Source organism: Crocuta crocuta, unplaced genomic scaffold (genome assembly GCF_008692635.1).
Source record: "Crocuta crocuta isolate KB4526 unplaced genomic scaffold, BGI_CrCroc_1.0 scaffold71, whole genome shotgun sequence".
Lineage (NCBI taxonomy): Eukaryota > Metazoa > Chordata > Mammalia > Carnivora > Hyaenidae > Crocuta > Crocuta crocuta.
The window spans coordinates 617,450-634,186 of record NW_027527548.1 but is presented as its reverse complement, the minus strand read 5'-3'; the positions used below and the strand labels follow the sequence as shown (position 1 = coordinate 634,186).

The 16,737-nt window shown below is 38.4% G+C and overlaps 1 protein-coding gene across 9 annotated transcripts in view; it reads left to right on the top strand.

Annotated features, from left to right (window-relative positions):
• Positions 1 to 4,544: 4,544 nt before the first annotated feature.
• The window catches only part of NCOA3 (nuclear receptor coactivator 3), a 65,215-nt gene continuing 53,022 nt past the window's right edge, over positions 4,545 to 16,737 (top strand). For 8 of the 9 annotated variants that reach the window (XM_077766002.1, XM_077765984.1, XM_077765965.1 and 5 more), the window contains exon 1: positions 4,546 to 4,629. The gene's annotated coding sequence lies outside the window, so the exon portion shown is untranslated. Of the gene's footprint in view, positions 4,630 to 16,737 lie in introns of all 9 variants that reach the window. The other variant, XM_077765939.1, reaches the window with a different exon arrangement.

Here is a 16,737-nt window from a genome sequence, read left to right as displayed (position 1 = left end):
TGCCCCTCCCCCGTTCATGGTCTGTCTCTGTTTCTCAAAAATAAACATACCAGTAGTGGCATTCTGTACCTGCTTCTCCGTTTTTGATTCATTCTAGGTACCATATTTTGCTCACACTTCTGCAGGCTGGGGCCTAGGCACACAGGAAACATTCAGTGATTTAAATGTCTAACACAAGGTCACCTCAAGAAGCTGGACTTCCAAAACATAGGTTTTCAGGGGCGCCTGGGTGGCTCATTCGGTTGGGCAGCCGACTTTGGCTCAGGTCATGATCTCATGATTCGTGGGTTCAAGCCCCGTGTCGGGCTCTGTGCTGANCTCTCTCTCTCTCAGAAATAAATAAAACATTAAAAAAAAAAAAAGGTTTTCTGAAAGCAAGGCTTCTGTTTTCACTGCATCTAAATTTTCATGTTGGCTCCATATAGGACTAAACGTTTACTGTAACTTATTCAATGACTGTGTAGAATAAATTATTATAATCAGTTTAGTCCTTTCTAGTGTGTACCATGAGATCAGTAATGCATATTATTGGTTTATTATTTTTTTAACCCTGCCTTACTTTACTAGACATGTATATGCTGTAATTGGAAATAATTCCCCCCCCATGTCAAAAAGACTTAGGTATTTAAAAAAGTTTGTCATGAATATAATACTAGTGTGCAGTTGGGTAGTAGATACATTCTTATTATTTACTAGAACACACAATAATGGACTAGGTAATAGTAATAAAAGTGGTTTTTAAAAAAATTGAGTTAAATTTACACAGCTTCAATAAAGGTGGCACTTTTATAAATAATTTAAAATTTTCATTTGACTTTCAACTCACATTTGGTTTTTCCCTTCCAGTATAGCTACAGATTTGGTGCAGTTGACTGTTGCAATAAAATCTGTTGTTACAGTTTTGAAAAATGATATATTTGATAAATAATAGCAACTTCAAAAGAATGTTTAATTTATACCAGTGTTACTGTAAACTTTAACCTGAAGTTGCTGGTACCTTTATTCTGTCCTGCTTTGGAGGTGAGGGGGCAACTGCTGACCTTTCCCAAAGATGGCGATTCCCCATCTCGAGGATTTTTAGGGAAATGAGGAGGGAGTCCCTCAGAGCACTACCCACAGCAGCATGGCAGGAACTCTGAGTTCAGTATGATGAATAGCAGAATCCTTGCCCCCTTCCGTTTTCAACAGCAAAAGAAAAACATGTTCATGATACTCAGTGGCCTCTTTTTGTCCCACTGATGTTTCCAAGCATCAGCATCGTACAGTTTGGATTTTTTCTCTGTCACCTCCCCTCCCCCAGTCTGAGTCTTTGTTCTGGCCTGGAGGCTCGTCTTCTCAGACAAGCTATTAACAAAGCTCAGTTTAATTTTTTTTCCTTCCCCGTTAGATTTTAAGCGATGCAGGTTTTGATAATGTGGATCCCATCAGTCACATTTTTCATTAATTCCAGCAGGAAAATTAATCTGCATCTCCCCATATTTAGTATTTTGGAACACGTCATTTAGTTTTTGTCAGTGTGACTTGACTTTTGTTTCTGTGAGAGACTGAAGTCCAAATTATGAGAAAATGATGCTTGTTTTGTTAAAGGTAAAAATACAGTCCCGTGAAGTCTGCTGGGACTGTTGCCTCTGCAAAACCTTGGTTGTAGACAAGTTAACTGCAGTTTTCCCAGGCTCTGTACTTCACAGGGCCTAGAGTACAGCACTTTTTATGTACTTACTTTTTAAAGTGTTATTTATTTATTTATTCATTCATTCATTCAGTCATTTATTTTTTGTAATCTTTATACTCCGTGTGGGGCTCGAACTCACAACCTTGAGATTGGGTCACATGCTCTCTGACTGAGCCAGCCAGGTGCCCCTGCTGCATAGTACTTTTTAGCCTATCTGCCCCATGCAGGGTCCTGGTAGGCAAGCCAGTCATTTATCTATGACTTTTTGGGGACGGCTCTAGTCCAGCTGCACGCTTCCTGGGAGGGGAGATTTTGTAGATGGTGTTTCTTTGGATCCTGGAGGTTATGGGTTGGATGGACTTGGGTCCACGCTCCTTTGGGTGGTCGTCACCAGCAGTAACGCTTGTGGGAACCACAGACTTGGCTAACCTTCCACCCTCCGCAGCAGTGCTTGTTTCCTGGGCCACTCATTATGGTACTGGGTACATTCTGAATCAAATTCCTTTTCCTCTCCACTCATCTGGTTTTGTAGATGCTAGCCCTACCCCACGACTTTCCTCCTTCCCCCATAAAAAGGAGCAAAAACAAAAGAACCATTGTTGAAATGAAACTTGATTTAAAACCAGGCCAGAAAACCTTGGGCTTTCTTTATAGAAGCTCTGCCTACCTTTCCCCCTTCACCTTTCTCTGATTAAATTAGATATCATAAACATTCAGGTAATAAAACATTGAATTCATTTAGACACTAAAACTAATGCTTGTATTTTCTCCCATTTTTTATTTGAATGTGCTTGGATTTTTTTTTTCTTTTTTTTTGAGAGAGCGAGTGCAGGCAATAGGGACGCTTAATCGAACCATTCCCCTGTGCTTTGATATTCTTAAGTTAGATGTCAAATAGTCTATTGTTGGTTAGTAATAGTTTTTATTTATTGAGCATTTATGCATCAGGTACTGATAAGTAATTTAAGCATTTTCACCTAATCTTCACAAGAGCCTTAACAGGTGTGATCCCTCTTTTATAGTTAGAAATTCAAGGCTCAAGGAAATCTTCAGGTTGAGGGGTGCTTGGGTGGCTCCATCGGTTAAGCGTCCAATTCCTGGTTTCGGCTCAGGTCATGATCTTGCGGCTTCGTGGGTTCAAGTCCTGCATTGGGCTCTGTGCTGGCAGTATGGAGCCTGCTTGGGATTCTCCCTCCGCCCCTTCCCTACTTAAGCTGTCTCTGTCTCTCTCAAAAATAAATAAACTTAAAAAAATTTTTAAATCTTAAAAAAGAAAGTCTTCAAGTTGACTAGCTAGCTAGTAAGTGAAAGCTGGACATTACATCTAGATCTGGTGGACTACAAACCTTCTGCTCTTTAAACCGTTGTTGCTAGCAGGTCGTTATATTACTGTGGATTGGAAGATGTATTCCAAGAACGAGCTTTCTTTTTTTTTAAATGTTTTATTTATTTCTCACACACACACACACACACACACACACACACACACACACACACACACACACACACACACACACACACACACACACAGCGTGAGCAGGGGAGGGTCAGAGAGAGAGGGAGACCCAGAATCTGAAACAGATTCCAGGCTTCGATCAGCACAGAGTCCGATGCGGCGCTCGAACCCACAAACCGCGAGATCATGACCTAAACTGAAGTCGGATGCTTAACTGATCGAGCCACCCAGGCGTCCCATCTTTTGACATCTCAGTTATAAGTCAGAAACTATACTGTAATGAGAAATAGAAATGTTAGTAGATATAACAGCTCTTTTTTAGACTTAATTGCATGGCATTGATATGCTACCTGTATTTTCTCCTTTTTCTTTGTGAACATATGATGTGCTTCCTTCCTACCCCTCAATTTTCGCACCTTTAAATTGGGTTTCAGAAGTGCTACAGACCCTTCTCACGATGCAGCTAGATGATGGTTGGTTGTTCCTCTCTACTCCATGCAGATTGGCCACGGCTGTGATATGGAACTTGAATATACACGTTCCTTCACCCCTTTCCAGCAGACCTGCGAATTCCAGCATGACTACTGTGACCTTTAGGGCATAATTATGGCTGTTGTCTTGATACATACCTCTAGGGTTAGTGGTAGTCAGATTGTGGCTGTATTGTTACAGTTAGAAGTTTGTAAGGTGACGGTGAATGTTTCATTGGCTTACTTTTTTGTGGCATCATAACGTGTTCTATGTTTCCTCAAGTGCAGAGATGCCATTTATACATAAGCTCAGGTATTGCAGATTATTTTGAAGAACTTCTTTTTCCTTTACCATTTAAAAATATTTCTTGTTGGTGGCCCAAGTGCAGTCTTTCCTTCTTCTCCTCCTTCTTTCTCTTTTTTTTTTTCTCTTTTCTCTCTTCCTTTTTTCTTCCTTGCTTGCTTGCTATGCATCCATCCACCCACCTGTGTGGTAGGTATTTCTCCCTTTGGACTACGGTATTTAAGCATTTGCTTCTGCCAACGTATCAGTATTGTTTTTAGTTGTTACTTGTTAAGCATTTGTTTTGGACAAGTGGGGACACCCCACAATCACGTTACCCATCTGGTTTGACCAGTTTTCAGGACTTGGAGTTGGTTTCCTCAACCTGTTTTGCGTTACTCATGTTTACAAACTGTGACACCGTATACTGTATATGCCGTACCTGACTTCATAAGCAGAAGTAGCATTATATGGCAAAATAAGGCGTCACCTCAGATTCCTAGGAAGAGGCCTGGTACTTGATTGCATGTTCTGTTTTTATTTCTATCATATGTCCAGAGAAGGGAATGATGGGAAAGGTTAATTTGTTGTGACTAATACTACTACTTACATTAAGAAAGGGCGATAAAATTCAACATCCCCTCCTCCTTTTTTTTTTGTTCTCAGGATCAAAATACTTGCTGAACAGTGGAGTCACAGACCAATAAAAATAAGCTCCTACTTGAACGTCATTTGACTGGTTAGCCAGGTAATCAGTTTTACTTTGATTCGATCCTTTGTACTTTTCTGTCTTTATCTTCTGAAGATACTGACCCATTTCCTTCCATTGATTATTTAATCTTAAACTTGTGTTATATTTTTCATGTTTTTACCTTTAATGATAGTATGAGTTGACTGTTCTTTAAATGAGCAAATATATATGTATATTCATAAACGTGTGTATATGTATAAACATAACTTTTAGGGGAGGAAGGAACTATATGTTATAGTTTAATTTGAGACACTACCCTCCCACTCACTTTTCCTTATGTGTGTATAGTTTAATGGTGTTTATTCAAAATCTGAATAAATTCCACTTTTTTTTTTTTTTTTAATATTTCACCTTGTGAAGACTGGTTTCCCCAGTTTGCATGCACTGGCATATAATAACTCTTTTCCTCACTCCTCTTGCACCAGAATAGGAGCAATGAGAATAGAAAAAGTTGTCTGACAGCCAGGAAAGCAGTTATACTTTGCTTAGCTAATTAAATTTCTTTTTGTTAGTAATACCCTATTCTTTTGGTTAGCTGTGCTCCGCTTGAAATCTGAGTCCTCTTTGGATTCCCCCCCGCCCCACATACATTCAGTAATTTAGTAAACAGGTGATATATCTGATGTTCTATTTTCATGTTTCCTGTATTTGTACCTCTTTCTGCTAATATCTTAGCTTCCTAGGCTAAGACCCTATAATTTCATGCTTACCTTTATTCAAATATCTCTTTATAGCCCCTCTTATCTACTGTTTCTAGCACTTGAAATTTTGCTTACAAAATTTCCTTAAGTATGCCCTTTTTAATTAAGTCTCTGCTATGCTTTAAGTTTTGTACTGCCATTCTTTGGCTTACAGAAAAAAAGTACAAACTCCCTTTGCTGACATTTGAAAGGTGGGAATCTATCTAAGTTTCCAGTCTCCATTCTTGCTATTTGCCCAAAAAATCCTTGAATTAATTATGATATATACGCATTATATTCTGAATATAGTAGATAACTATCTCTTTATTTAAAAAAAAAAAAAAACCCTTTTAGGGGCTCCTGGGTGGCTCAGATGGTTAAGCCTCCGACTTCGGCTCAGTCTTGATCTCATGTTCGTGGGTTCGAGTCCCGCGTCAGGCTGTGTGCTGAGAGCTCAGAGCCTGGAGCCTGCTTCAGATTCTATGTCTCCTTGTCTCTCTCTGTCTCAAAAATAAATTAAAAAAACATTAAAAAATGTTTTAAAAACATCTTTTATTTAGAAGTTATTTTTGTTACTTCTGCACATTGGCAATTGAATTATAAAAGAATATATAAGTATCCTCTAGCCACATGCACCCACTTGTTTATTATTTGCATCTGTATGTGCTCTCATTCCTTTCCTCTCTCTACTCATGCAGAGTTCTTTTCTGAACTGTTTGAGAGGAAGTTACATATAAAGCTGCTTTCTGCTAATACCTCTGTATTTCCTAAGAATAGGGTCATTCTACTATATAACTATTGTACACGTATCAACTTCGTAAATGGACACAGACACACACGTATGGTCTGTCTTCCAGTTTGGTCAGTTGACCTAATAAAGCCTGTTAACAGCATTTCCCTTGCTTCCTGTACAGAATCCAATCTGGGGTCAGGTGCTGCACTTAGTTATTCCTTTTTCCTGGAATATTTCCATAGCCTTTCTTTGTCTTTATGACATGGACATTTTTGAAGAACACAACCCTTCCCCCTTTTAATTTTTGATGTTTGTCTGAAGTTGCTTGTGACGAGACTGAGGTTGTGCACTCTTGGCTGGAGCACCGTGTGGGCGGTGCGACGTCCTGAGAAAGACACACAGCTTCTGGAGGCGCGTGTTGTCTTTGGCCCTTATTCTGACATTAATATCGATGACTTGGCCAAGGTGTTGCCAGGTTTCTCCACTGTATAGGTTATTTTCCTTCTTTTGGAAGCAGTAAGCATTTTATGCGGAGACAGTGCGTGTATGTGTCTCATCACAGTTTGCCCTAGATTTAGCGTTCATTGATGATTCGTATCTGATCTGATTTTTCACTCTGATGGTTCCAGCATTCCCTTCCTACCACCAGTCAGCCCTTGACGTTAATGTGTAATCACGAGCCCTGTGTATCAGTTTGGACCCATGGATTCCTAGGTTTTGAATTGGTAAATCCATTACCTAGTTATTTTGGTGCTCCCGTTGTCCTAGGTTTGGAAGTGGAACTCTTTTAATCAGTCTCTGTGTCCTTGTGGGGAATAGCATTAGAGAGGATCTCGCGAGGTGAGGGGTGGTGGCCTCACTGCTTGCGGGTTGTCTTCTCTTCTTGACCCTTTCAGTGGACAGAGCTGGTAAAATATGCATGCTTATACACACATGCATACATAAACATACGTGCACATAAACACATTCACGGTGACAGGCATGTACATGGCTTAGAAACGGTGACTTTATATCAGTATGTCCAGCTTTACTCCCTGTCTACAGGGTTCTTTCTTTGCACTTATCTCTTCACATTTTTATGTCCCTTTTTATGCCATGAGAACCTTGGCTTCCAACATTGTCAGTGCATTTACTCATTCGTTCTGTCCTGTATACTACGTCTAAAATAATTTCAGAATTACTTTGCCTACCTCACCACAGCAAACAAACTTACTTCAGGTAACTGGGCAATTTTATGTAGTTCTTGACTTGCCCATAACCATCCTGCCCAAGGCTGAGAATAAATAAATGAATAATATATTCTTAAATTGCTGGAATCAGGCCTCTCTCCCTTCCTTCTTTTCCCTTCCCTTCCCTCCCCTCCCTACTTTTCCTCCCTGCTTTTTTCTTTCTGCATAAGGAAATGATGGTATTTATTTGAAATGAAATCAGGTTCTTTTATTTATTTGAATTTCAGGGTTTTGTTAATGCTCATTCTCATTCTGATTGTTTTTTGATTTTTATTTTTTTACTTTTATTTATCTTCTGTCTATCAATCAGTCAGTCAATCAATCAGTCAGTAGGCTTCACGCTCAGTGCAGAGCCCAATGTGGGCTTTAACTTACAATGCTGAGATCAAGAGTCCGGATGCTTAGTTGATGAGCCACCCAGGAGCTCCTGATTGGATTAATTTTTGAATTTGTAGAAAACGAACATGGTTTCAGAAGTTAAAATTATACAAAAGATACATTTCTGTATTTTTCCCATCCTGTTTCCTTCATTTCTCATAGGTAACCAACCTCACTATTTTGAGTTTAGCATTTTGATAATCACAGCAGATACATGTTATTGTTTTCTTTTTGGTTACACAAAAATTGTAGCATGTTGTATATACTGTTTTGTACTTTGCTGTTTTTTTTTGTTTTGTTTTTTAAGCAGGAGAAAATAAAATTTAATAGGCATACACATTGGGAATCCACACAGACACAGAATTCTGTGTACTTTGCTGTTTTTATTTATTAATATCTTCTGGAAATACGTCATATCACATCAAAGGCATCTTTCCCATTCATTTTTAAAAGTTGTGATAAAATTTAGGGAGGCCTGGCTGATTTAGTTGGTGGAGCATGCATCTCTTTTTTTTCTTTTTGTAAAGTTCATTTATTTTGAGCAAGGGAACGTGTGCACACATGCAGGGGAGGGGCAGAGAGAGAGAGGGAGAGAGAGAATCCTAAGCAGGCTCCCCATTGTCAGCTCAGAGCCCTGACAGCCTGACACGGGGCTCGATTCCACACTGTGAGATCATCAACTGAGCTGAAATCAAGAGTTGGCTGCTTAACCAACTCACCACCCAGGCCACCAGTGCAACTCCTGATCTGAACATTGTGAGTTCAAGCTCCATGTTGGGCCTAAAGCTTACTTTAAAAAGTGGCAAAATACATATAAAACTTAAAATAGCCATATAATGCATTAAATACATTCACATTGTTATGTGACCATCACCGCCATTCACCTCCAGAACATTTTTCGTCTTCCTAGAATGAAACTCCGTATTCTTGAGTGATTCTTCTGCCCTGCCCCAGCCCCTGTCTCATCTTTTTTTTTTTACGTAGTTGCCATTACATGCATATTGCCTAGTTAATTCAGCAGCATCTTATGTATAGGTTCTTAGGTTGTTTCCAGTATTTTGTGATTAAGATAATGCCACAGTGAGTAACTTTGTGAATATACATTTATTTTGGGAGTGTGCCTTCATGGTAAGTTCCTAGAGGAGACTGCTGGGTGGAAGGTAAATGTGTATGCAGTTTTTGTTAGATGTCATGCTCCGTAAGGGTCACACCATTTTGGATTCCCACTAGCAGTGTGTTGAGAGCCTGTCGTGTTTCCCCATAGTCACCTGTAAAAGTGCTTTCACTCAGCATAATAAATACGTTGTTTAGGTGTATCCACATTATTGCACGCATCAGTAATTTCTTTTAATTGCTGAGTAATATTTCATTGTGGGAATATACCACAACTTTTAGGTTCTGGTTTTTGGCTATTAATGATAAATAAAGCTGCTGTGAACATTCAAGTACAAGTCTCTGTGTACCTTTTTTCTTCCACTTGAGTGAATACCTAGGAGTGTAATTGCAGGGTCTGATGTCAAGTGTATGCTTATCTTATCTATTGATTTACTTTTGTTTCAGCATTTTGGGGGCACAAGTATAAGCAGGGGAGGGACAGAGGGAGAGAGAATCTCAGGCAGGCTCCACACCCAGCACTGAACCAAATGCATCGCTTGATCCCATGACCCTGAAATCATGACCTGAACTGAAATCAAGAGTCGCTCAACCCACTGAGCCACCCAAGCAGCCCTCAATTTTTTATTTAAATTCTAATTAGTCAGAAGATGTAGCTTTTATTTATTTGGGTTTTTTGTTGTTGTTGTTGTTTCAATTTAATTTAAATTCTAGTTAAGTATATGCTTACCTTTACATGAAACTGTGAAACTGTTTGCTGAAGTGACTATACCCCTTTATATAGCACCTGCAAGGTAGAAGTTAGATTTGTATGGTTCCTATTTGGTATTGTCACTTCTTAAATTTCAACCATTTCAGTGGGATGGTAGTGGTATTATTCCATTGTGGTTTTAATTTGTATTTCCATAATGTGTAATGATACTGAGAATAGTTTCTCACTAACCGCTTGTTTGTCTTTTATGAAGTGTCTATTTAAATGTTTTGCCCATTTTTTTTTAATTGGGCAGTTTGTTTTCCTATTGTAGGAGTTAAAAAAATATATATTCCGGCTACAGGTTTTTTCCAGATACTTTTTAAGAGTAATTTCATCTGCTTTTGGTCCTTTCTTTTTATTTTCTTAATGTTTTTGGAAGTACAGGCATTTTGAATTTTCAAGTACAGTTTATCAGATTTTTCCTTTATGGTTAGTGCTTTTTTAGGTATTAAGAGATCTTTGCCTACCCATAGGTTATGAAGATCTTCTCTTCTGTTTTCTTGTAGAAGTTTTATACTTTTAGCTTTAGCTTTATATATAGGTCTGTGATTCATTTTGATTTAATTTTTGTGTATAATGTGAAGAAAGGATTGAAGATCAGTTTTTCTGTTCCAGAGCCAGCTTTTGGAAAAATTCACCCTTTTCCATTGTATTGTCTTGGTAACTTAATCAACTGACTGTATACATCAGGATCTTGTTCTGGTCTTTTTTCTCTTCCATGAATAATCCTTATGCCCACCTTCATTGTCCCGATTACTATAGCGTTTATAGTAAGGTTTGAAAATAAGTAATATGAACCTTTCAACTTCTTTCTGGTTATGATTGCTTTGGCTAATCCAGGGCTTTGGCATTTTGATACAGATTTCAGAGTCAGTTTCTCAGTCCCTACAATTTTTCAGTCACTCTGAGAAACTGCCCTGCAGAATTTGGGTAGCTGGGACATCCTGAGTTCTGGTCATCGCCTTGTCAGTTCAAGATTGCTGAGCTCTTTTTGGGTTCCTCATTCTGGGCTGTGATGTGGAAATTGCTTTCTGGCAATAAAGCCTGGGAACTAGTAGTTGCCCCTTTCTCCTCTAGATGTTTCCCTCATCTCTGGGACAGCAGTTTTTCACTGCCCGTTCTCTGATATCTGAATATAATTTGTTCTTGTTTGTTTTGTTCACAGTCGGATAGAGTTTGTTACTCTCTCGGATTAAAGCAAAAGTCCCATAGTTGATTCTTGAGTTCATTAAAAAAAGGTTCTTTTCATAATTTTGGCTGAGTTATAATGTATTCTTTATTTTTTAGCATAGGTGCAAAAATATGTATTTGTTAACCATAAAAATATCTTTGAGCATTTTTTTTTTTTTAAAGATAAGCTCTACGTCTAATGTGGGACTTGAACTCATGACCCTGAGAGCAAGAGTTGCATGTTCTACCAACTGAGCCAGCCAGGTGCCCCTGTGCATATTTTATTGAGCAACTTATGAGGCTAGAGGATTAATTTCTGTCTGGAAGTTTTCCTGAGGAATATAGGATTGCTCTTTCCAAGTTTTTCTTTTATTTGTTCTTGTATCTTGAGACTGCGAAACCAATTCAGACAAACTCTCATAAGTACACTTGAGTGAAGTCGTCTCTTTTCCAGGTTCCCTCGAGTTACTGAGTCTTTTTCCTGTGAACATAACCTTTCCGCCTTGGTTCTTAAAAACCAGGAATAGGTACCAGGCTCAGATGCATTGACTTCTGCAAATTGCAGTCTTTGTTTGTTAATGGTGGGCTTTTCATGCCTGATTAAATGAGAATGATTCTTTCAGTTATGACTTTCAAGATAATGGCCTCAGTTGTCCAATTACCCTGGTAAATCAGTTGACCAATTTTTACTAAACCTTTGCAGTGAACATTATTGGCATGAAAAGTAGAGTTTTTACTTTTTTATACATGACCATACGTGCATGTGCACATGTATACTTCAGAAATTTGAGGAGATAGAATCAGGGGCCACTTTAAAGTGTTTTCAGTTTAGGGGTGCCTGAGTGGCTCAGTTGGTTAAGTTTCTGATTTCGGCTCAGGTCACCATCTCATGGTTCATGGGTTCAAGCCCTGCATCAGGCTCTGTGCTCACAGCTCGGATCCTGGAGCCTGCCTCCCATTCTGTGTCTCCCTCTCTCTCTGCCCCTCCCTTACTTGTGCTCTGTCTCTCTCTCTCTCTCAAAAATAAACAAACATTGGGGGAAAAAAGTGTTTTCAGTTTGGGTAAGAGTAATTTGTTAAATGGAAGGCTAGAGATAGATGAAAAAGAAAAAGGGACTTTTTCATTAAGCCATTAGCAAACATTAAGTAATAATATTCCAAATCAAACTTCAGTTAAACTTCTTCACTAGTTCGTTCAGTCCTATGTAATTCTGTTTTGCTTATTAATCCTTTTCTGTAGTCTGCTCTAAAGAAGTCATCTCTGTTAGGTGTATAGAGATCTACACATTTTAAATTAGTCTTCTAGTACATTTGTAAAATTGTGTAAGTTACCTTAGCTCACTAGTCCATTATCCAGAGTCTGTTTCCTAAAATATCAAGATTTCAAACTACTTTGTATTGTCTTTCCCATGAGAATCTTAGACTTAAGAGCAAATCTCAGAAGGAAACAGAACCACCCATTTGGCAAGAGACACTGATGCTCTTCATTCATCTTTATGTGAGTTTTCATCTGCTGTCCTTTTCCCTTAACCCAAAGGATAGATACCCTTTTATTTACTGCAGTGTTTGTAGATAATTGTCTCAACTTTTATCTGGAAATGTTTTAATTTCATATTAATTTTGAAAAAAGACTGTTCACTGGATGTAAAATTGTGGATTGACAGTTTCTTATTTCAGTGCTTGTATCTTTTTTATCTATCCATCCACCCACCCACCTACCTACTTACCTACCTATCTTATCTACCTACCTATCTAAAATATGTTTATTGGAGTGATTTCCTAGTCATCTTGATTCAGGGTGCTGTTAAGCGCTGCTTCTGTCTGAAGTTGCATCCTTCTGTAAGGCTGGCATAGGACAGTGGGGCAGCCAACACACAGGACTACTGTGGCTGTGGGTGGTGGGGGTTTTACGGCATCCTGGGCACTTCACTTCCAGGAAGTAGGAGTTGGGGCTGTGCACCGGGTGCTTCCTGTGCTGCACCTGTTCCTCTTCCCTGGAGGGATGGAGCAAGTCCTTAGTGCGGGCGGGACTGTTCTCCTGGGGAGGTGGTCCCCCAGGAAAGTAGTGCAGCACTTTACAGATGTGGTTCCATTGTTTTGTTGTTGCTTCTGGAAAGGTGACTTTTATCCTTGTTTCTTGTATGTGTGATCTTTTCCCCTCTGTGGCTGCTTTTAAGATTTTCTGTTTTTAAATAGTTTGACTATAATATACTCTGGTCTAGTTTTCTTTTTCTTTTTCTTTCTTTTTTTTTTGGATTCTTTGATCTCCTTCAGTGTGTAAACTAGTGTTTTGAAAAAGTTGGGTGGGGTAGTTTGGGCCATTATTACTTCATGTATTTTTTTGTTCTTCATTCTGACTTCTGTGACTCCAATTACATGTTTGTTAGACCATTTGAGATATATATATATATATATATTTTTTTTTTCTTTTTATGTTTATTTTTGAGAGGCGGAGGGAGGATGAGGAGGGAAGAGTCAGGGGGGGGGGGGGAGGGAGACACCGAATCCGAAGCAGTCTCTAGGCTCTAGGCTCTGAGCTGTCAGCCCAGAGCGCAATGTGGGGCTCAAACTCATGAATGGCAAGATCATGACTTGAGCTGGAGTCAGATGCTCAACTAACTGAGCCACCCAGGCGCCCCGTGATATTTCTTAGTATACTTAAGGCTCTGTCCATTTTTCTTCAAAGATTTTTTTCTTTTAGGTTCAGTTTTTCTGTCATTTTCAAGGTCTCCTCTTGTTCTTACGATCTACTGTAGAAAGGGCCTTAAGGAAAGGTAATGGAGGGGCGCCTGGGTAGCTCAATCAGGTAAGCATCCAACACTTGATTTTGGCTCAGGTCATGATCTCACTGTTTATGAGTTTGAGCCCCATTTCAGTTCTGTGCTAACAGCAGCCTCTGCCCTGACATATGTGTATGGTTATTCAACAGCAGTTCATCTTGAACCACAGAAGTTTGAAAAGTATGAGTTTTTGGACTTTCAGGCAATGATATCATACATGGTCTTGGAAATTAACTCTTTGAAGTCTCTTACCAGTCTCTTTCACTTCATGAAAATTTCTCAAACCAATTTTTGTGTCATCTTAATTAAAATGAGAGCACTGTGTAATTGGATAAAGGAATGAAAACATTGCCAAGGTCAGGATAATTAAGTGCCTTTATGTCTCATGTTACTAACATTCTAGTTTCTAGGTTTATAATAGCCTTCTAAAGAGTTTTGATATTAAAGTATTAGTAGCGTATGATTGGCATTTTAAATTCTAAGGACTGTATCTCTATCCTTCTGTTTAGTTCAAAATTGAATTACTAAAGTTTAAAGATAACTGTTGTAATGATAAATTCTGCTTTTATTACACCTTGTAATTAAAATGATTCCAGCTCATGGACATCTTGTAAAGTAGCTATTATTTAAAAACCATACAATTTAGGGGGTACCTGGATGGCTCAGTTGGTAGAGCATGTGACTCATAAATGTTAAAAAAAAAAAAAAAAAAATTCTGTCAGAGTTGATTTTTCTTTTTGTATGGAAACTAGTAGTCTCAACTTGATACCAGTTTCCTTACGTAAGGATCAATTTGCTTGTTTCATAGAACATCATAGCTTCTTTCCAGCTTAAGTTTCTGTGATTGATGTATCTAGTTCCTCATAACAGAGCCTTTTAGTTATGCTCCTGTGCCTCCACCACTCACTATAAATGCATGCTGATTACTTAAATAAAAATATTGGTAAGGTGAAGATACTTAAAACTGTTTTAAAGGAGATGTACAGGGCTGAGTCAGGAATCTCCAGTCACTGTTGATGACCTGGGAACGGCCATCATTCTTCACTGTTCTCTTTTTTTTTTTAAAGACTAGGAGGAATTTTTAGTTAACGTGTCCAGAAAACTAACTTTTTACTGAAACTTATACTGGGCCAGTTCTATTGAAAGGCAGTTGTTTGAGCAGCTATAGACAGTACAGTTATACTCCTATTTCATGAAAAAAGGAGTAAATGATTTGTTTAGTTTTTAGTTGGAATGGTTAAGAGCTTGGGTTCTGGCGTTAGAAAGACCTGGATTTAATTTCTAGTTCCATCACTTACTAGATGTATGACCTTGGGAGAGTTATTTTATTTCACATAATCTGTTTTCTCATGTAAAAGAGAGATAAAATTGAACTCTTACTTTTATCTGTTCTGCATATCAGAGGGCTGCAGTAGGGATGAAATGAGAGTAATAAGTGGAATGCTCTCCACACAGTATCTAGCTCAAACGTTAGATTAAGTGTATATTCACTTAAGATTAACTTAACCATTTTTATTTTGTTTTATTTTACTAGTCTAGTTTTAAATGTTTGTTTATTCATTTTGAAAAAGAGAGAGACAGAGAAAGAATTTTAAGAAGGCTCCACACTCAGTGTAGAACCCATTGTGGGGCTCAATATCAAGACTGCGAGATAACGACCTGAACCAATATCTAAAGTTGGACACTGGGCGCTCGGTCGGTTAAGTGTCCAACTTCGGCTCAGGTCATGATCTCATGGCTCGTGGGTTCGAGCCTCACACTGGGCTCTGTGTTGACAGCTCAGAGCCTGGAGCTTGCTTCGGATTCTGAGTCTCCCTCTCTTTGCTCCTCCCCCCACTTGCTTTCTGTCTCTCTCAAAAATAAACAAACATTAAAAAAAAAAACAAAGTTGAATCCTCAACCAACTGAGCCACCCAGGTGCCCTTAAACTTAACATTCTTCTTCTTCTTTTTTTTTTTTAAATGTTTTTATTTATTTCTTAGGGGAGAGAGAGAGACAGCATGAGCAGGGGAGGGTCAGAGAGAGAGGGGGTCACAGACTGAAGCAGGCCCCAGCGTCTGAGCTGGCAGTCAGCACAGAGCCCGACGCGGGGCTCGAACCCGCGAACCGCGAGATCATGACCTAAGCGAAAGTCGGACGCTTAACCGACTAAGCCACCCAGGCGCCCCAAACTTAACATTCTTAACTCAATATTGGTGTTTTTAAATTTACCATTAAAATTATATAATATTTTATATAAATAGGAGTATATATTTTATGTGTTATGAAGTGTACTTCGAAAAACACCTAAGAACCTACTACTTGACCTGAAGAACTGGCTTAAGGTTGTTAGGTATACCTGCTCCCCGTATGTGTTCTGACTTACTCATCTTTCTGCTTCTGTCCCAGAAGTAACAGCTATCGTAATTCACTTGCTTTGTAAAAACTTTAAAAAAAAAAAAAAAAGAAACAAACCACAAGTGTGTGTTTATGAGCCATGTTTAGTTTTTATTTTTAGTTAAAAAAAAAAAAAGGTAATGTACTTGCTTTTTGAAAAACTTTTGATTCAAAAGTTAAAATTCAACCATGTTGTGCATAATTTATTTGTGCTACTACTATATTGTATTTTTTTGGTATGCCTTTATTATTTTTTAATGTTTTATTTATTTCTGAGAGAGAGAGAGACAGAAAGAGACAGTGTGAGCAGGGGAGGCTCAGAGAAAGAGGTAGACACAGAATCCGAAGACAGGCTCCAGGCTCTGAGCTAGCTGCCAGCACAGAGCTGAATGCGGGGCTTGAACCCACGAACCGTGAGATCATGACCTTAAGCCAATGCTTAACAGACTGAGCCACCCAGGCCTGGCTTTATTTTTCAAAAATGGGATTAATGGTCCTTAGAATGTCCTGGTTTTTGACGTATGAATGAAATTTCAGTGAACATTTTTGTGTATTTTGTTGCAAGAATATTTTTATTGCATTAAAGGTTTTAAACATAAACTTGATTTTAACTGCTGATGTAATAAATTGGCTTTTTGTGTAGAGCTACTTTAGAAAATGTAAGTTTTCTTACTGAAATAGCCCTCTTTAATTAGCTAACTTATTTTATCTTATGCCAGTCATTTATTACTCACCACACAATTAGCAACATGCACTATTTTCCTTACATAACTTTAAGTATTTGAGTTTAAAGGATAACCTTTTTAAAGTATAGTTTACATACAATAAAATTCACCAACCTTAAAATTATAATTTGCTGAGTTTTGACAAATATAACCATTACTACCATCAT